At 45.9% G+C, this 4,933-nt stretch overlaps 1 long non-coding RNA gene across 2 annotated transcripts in view; it reads left to right on the forward strand.

The window, feature by feature from the left end:
* Positions 1–813: 813 nt before the first annotated feature.
* The window catches only part of LOC118452111, a 5,813-nt gene continuing 1,693 nt past the window's right edge, over positions 814–4,933 (forward strand). Inside the window, exons 1-5 of one of the 2 annotated variants that reach the window (XR_004841775.1) lie at positions 814–893; positions 1,185–1,322; positions 3,711–3,866; positions 3,980–4,062; positions 4,482–4,663. This is a non-coding gene — a long non-coding RNA (uncharacterized LOC118452111). The remainder of the gene's footprint in view (positions 894–1,184; positions 1,323–3,710; positions 3,867–3,979; positions 4,063–4,481; positions 4,664–4,933) is intronic. The other variant, XR_004841776.1, reaches the window with a different exon arrangement.

Here is a 4,933-nt window from a genome sequence, read left to right on the forward strand (position 1 = left end):
TATGAGAGTGAGCGTTGACTTTAAGACCTCCCAAGGTCACTGTACGAAACTATACCTTCCATCAATGACTTAGACAGCGAGATCGAGTGCACCCTCAGCAAGTTTGCGCATGACACCAAACTGAGTGGTGCGGTTGACACACCAGAAGGATGGGATGTCATCCAGAGAGACCTGGACAGGCTGGAGAGGTGGGCCTGTGTGAACCTCATGAGGTTCAACAAGGCCAAGTGCAAGGTCCTGCACTTGGGTCGGGGCAACCCCCGGTATCAGTACAGGCTGGGGGAAGAAAGGATGGAGAGCAGCCCTGCCCAGAGGGACTTGGGGGTGCTGGTGGATGAAAAGCTGGCCATGAGCCAGCCATGGGCGCTGGCAGCCCAGAAGGCCAACCCTACTCTGGGCTGCATCGGGAGCCAGGCTGGGAGAGTTGGGGGTGTTCAGTCTGGAGAAGAGAAGGCTGCGGGCAGAGCTGAGTGCGGCCGGTCAGGGCTTCAAGGGGGCCCAGAGGAAAGGGGGGGACAAGCTTTTTAGTAGGGCCAGCTGGGACAGGACAAGGGGGGATGGTTTTAAACTGAAGCAGGGTAGGTTTAGACTGGATGTAAGGAAGAAATTCTTTACGCTGAGGGTGGTGAAACCCTGGCAGGGGTTGCCCAGAGAGGGGGTGGAGGCCCCATCCCTGGGAACATTCCAGGCCAGGTTGGACGGGGCTGTGAGCAACCTGATGTGGTTCAAGGTGTCCCTGCTCCTGCAGGGGGGTTGGGCTGGGTGACCTCTAGGGGTCCCTTCCAACCCAAAACATTCTATGAGTCTATGATTCAGATCGATGTCGTGCCTGAGGCAGGGTACCTTGTGCCACCAGAGGTGGCAGAAAGCTTGAAGGAATTGCTGCGTGGCAGGTGAGCCCACCTCTCTCCATTTAGCAGCTCTTACAAACTTTAATCCCGTAAGTGTTTCACAGTGGCGGAAGACGTGGGGTTTGGGAAACCTGTGGCTTCGGTGTGGGTTCTGGCATATGTAAAGGCACCCTTCTGCGTTATTAAAAAAGCTGGATTTGGAAAGTACTTGTAATGCATACAATTTGACATCGGGTATTTCTGCATTTTCCAGACTATTTCACGTTCTCATTCTAACAGCGGGGATAATGGAACAGACTTGCAACTCTAATCCTGACTCCTTGCACCTCTCAGGCAGGACAATACAGCTGGAGCCTGGATGCAGTTGCCCATCTGAGAGCACACCATTGCTCCCGGGAAACTCTTCAAGGGAAAAAAATAAATGCTGAAAATGCCAGCGCAGCCATTTTCTGCACTATTTCCTTCTCCAAGGTATGCCTAAGGTACTGCACACCTTGCGGCTCCGCGGTCCTTCAGGTCTCACCACTCCTCTTTTCTCCCAGCACTGATACGGAAAGAGCTTCAAGGAGGACAGGTCTTTTTCCAGGGCTGGGTGTTATTTTTCTGCTCCTGTGTGGCCTATAGTTCTGTGCCTAACTTTGCTGCCCTCTAAGGTCCCTCTTTTCAAAGGTCAGTGTTCTTGAATGCCTGTACTTTGTGTTTCTCAACTGGAGATGCGTGGACATGGTTTAGTGGTGGGATGGCAGGGTTAGGTTAAAGGTTGGACTCGATGATCTCAAAGGTCTTTTCCAACCAAAGTGATTCTGTGATTCTGAGAAAGGCTGTGATTTTTAGGAATTGTTTAGCATTACTCCTCTGTGGAAAGGAGCTTTAAAGCAGTGTCAAGCTGGGCATAGACAGTTGAAGGCACTCAGATGCACAGATCTTGAAAATCTCAGTCTAGGAACAAAGTTCAGCATCTGAGTAGAGCACTGGGGCTGTATTGTTTAGCTACCTTGGTATTACACTGCGTCCCCTAGGTGGCTTTAGTAGATCGTGTGACAACGAAATCTTTTCTAAACAATTTTAAAATTTTCTTCTTTTCATACTTCCCCTCATTTTAATTGTGGTTTGGAGAATAGAAAAAAAAACCTGCTGCATCCAATTTCTGCTATTAAATATTACACATGCTATATTTTTTTCTACTTTACTCCATTTATTTTCCCCTTCCCAATTTCAGCCCAACAGTCCTTCACTTTTTTTGTCTCCAAAGTTGCATTATCTTCTGAATTCCAGGTCAAATGTCCGTCATTGCTCCTGGTGTTTTTGAGGCTCTCTTCTATTCTGACCAGGGCATATTTGCAAGATGTATTGGGTTAGGTTTGCTGTTTAAACAAACCAACCCACTCATTTTCTCACCTAGCCTCCCATTTCTTCCTCATCCCAAAAATCCTGCTTTTATGGACCCCAACTGTAGAAAAGCAGCGAGTTCCTCTTTGGTTTTCTTCAAATACCACTATTCTTCAAATAGTTAATAAAAATTTGTGCTTTCCTTCTGTAAGGTTGGTATGCAGGGAGCCCAGCCCAGGGAACTACCCTGACAGTGTTCAGGCAAAAGGCAGCCTTAAAACAGCTCAAATTGATGAAAAATGTTCTAGGCTTTACACTGGAGCGTCCCCTAGGTGAATCCTCAGGTGTGAGTGCAGGAACAGCCCTTACCATGATCCCAAATAGCATAACCCCCAAGGGATGCTTTACCCACTGACCGTGGCAACCTGTAGAGTCAGGATGCTCTTGGAACAGCTACTGATTTTGCTTACTCTTTCTTGGGTTGACCAGCTTGCTGTTGGTGCAGTCCTTACCTGTCGATTAAACGACATACTTAGCGAGCCATCACGGGTGGCTGAAAAGTTGCAGCGTTCGTACCGTTTCTTTCATCAGAGATTGAGAATGTTACGAGATGCCGTGGTCACACGGGCAGTCAGCTGCTGAGCATGCGTAGCGGAAGGTGTTCACTGCTAGTGAGGATTTGGGTTAGGTACCAGACTGCATGTATCCATACCCTGCTGTTGGGTCAGGTCATATGGATCCACACCCTTTGCTGTTTGCACTTCTTTAGCTTCTCTGCGCTGACTCGCAGCTTTTAAAATACTGGTTTGTATCATCATGTCCTGCTCCCTCCTACTCTGCATGAGTGGTGAACCTTGCTGATCATGGCCTGCTCTGCTGCCTGATGTCAGGGCTTTGCAGGCAGACTTCTCCCTGTGCTCTGCCCATGCTCCCAGCAGAAGGGGAACTGGGAACCTGCAGTTGAAAGCAGGACCAACGCACCCTCCTGCAGATGAGGAGATGGCTCCAGGGTTCCTGCTTGGCTAGGGACACAGGTGGACTCACTCTCTTTTGTATGCAAAAGACCATGTAGATACAATCATGGGTACTCATATGACCCCCATTTCTGGAGTATTTTCTATGTCTATTTATTTTCATAAAATCTCTGGGATATAAGGCCCAGTTATCAGGTATCTGAAGTGATATTTGGTCACACAAAATATTTGCAGTGAATGAGGACACTGCATCAAGGTATCCCAATGCCCTGCCTAGTGCTATAAAGCAACATCTCTAGTCCAGGAGATTTACAGATACGACATGACGAGAGACAGCAGAAACAAGACAAACGATACTTAAAGAGAAGGGGTAGCAGGGGCGAGTTAGTTTGGGATAAATCAATGTAGAGTTCATGGTATTCATGAAAGGTAAGAAGACAGCCCCTCCTATCATCAGTGTTTGGATTCACAGCAGTGGCCAAGGAAGGATCACCAGCAGAGAAAGAATCTTAGAAACTCGTTCCATGTGTGTAAGCATCTTCTTCTCCCATAACAGCACCATCTCCTCATGCAGCGACAGCAGTTTATGAACGGTTCCACTTCACGTGTTCCTCTTCACGCCGACGCTCGCGCCCCGAGACCGAGCATCTCTGCAGAATAGACGGCGGGAAGAGGTTGGAGACAGGAGCGTGAGCGTAGGGAAGAAGCACAGGTTGGTAACATCCACTCGAAACATTAAATACCCACAGCTGACTCAGAAACCTGCGTCCTGTGTTTATCTAATCACAAAAAAAAATATTAATATAGCAATTTCTTCATTTCCAGCAAATCAATATTTCCTGAAGTATTGCGATACTTGCCCTGAGCTGAGCAGAGCTCCACTAGGATTTTAGTTTACAGACAATTTGGTAATATCCTATTACATGTAAGACTTGTGCTAGGTCAGATAAAACCGTGTCTTGCATTCCTTGCTTGTCCCAGAACTGCTGCACAAGAGATGTTTCAATGTGCTAAAGGCATAAAGAGTTACGAGTATGCAGTTTTAGCATATTTTTAGGGATATTTGAATATAACATAGCCTTTACAGAGTAACTACTTCTCCTGGGCTGGGAGAGAATTTGGGAACAGAGCTATAAAATAATTGGTATTTTTGGTTCAACAGTAATCCTGAATAATAAAAAAAGATGTCTTTTAAATAAATAGTCATAATCTGGCGTGAACATAATTTTATAAGTTTTTAATCCTCTCAAGATTAAGTTGAAGACAAATTAAGGCAAACTTGTGCGGTTAGGTATCATCAAAATAAAATATTTCCTCTTAAAAACAGAATTCCATTCATCCTGAATGAACCACGCAGGAAAACGGAGCAATTCACAGAGCATTTTCCCAGTTTACAGACGGTTTCAGTTGAAAAACTTCGATGAATGCCATATAAAATCATTTGTCTGTATCACCCCGATCCACCTCATTTTCATAATAAAGCCATCAGAGGGAGTGCGCAGCTGAGCCGTAAGCAAATCTTTTGTCTAGGGTTGGGGTTTTTTTTTTTACGTTTATAGAAAAGTAACAAGTGTTGCTGCAGCAGGGTGGGAGGGAGAACATTTCTGGTATTTGAACAACCTGGCATTCTTTTTCCATGTGGAATACAAATATGTGTTGTATTACAGAGGGGTCACCTTAGACCTGACATTCTTACGTTTCCTTCCTGTATTAAAAAAAAAAGGAAAGAACAAAAAGCAAAACCGTATACGAGGAAAAAAAGATGGCAGTAACAATTTC

The sequence above is a fragment of the Egretta garzetta genome, unplaced genomic scaffold, assembly GCF_000687185.1.
Source record: "Egretta garzetta isolate BGI_Z169 unplaced genomic scaffold, ASM68718v1 scaffold323, whole genome shotgun sequence".
Lineage (NCBI taxonomy): Eukaryota > Metazoa > Chordata > Aves > Pelecaniformes > Ardeidae > Egretta > Egretta garzetta.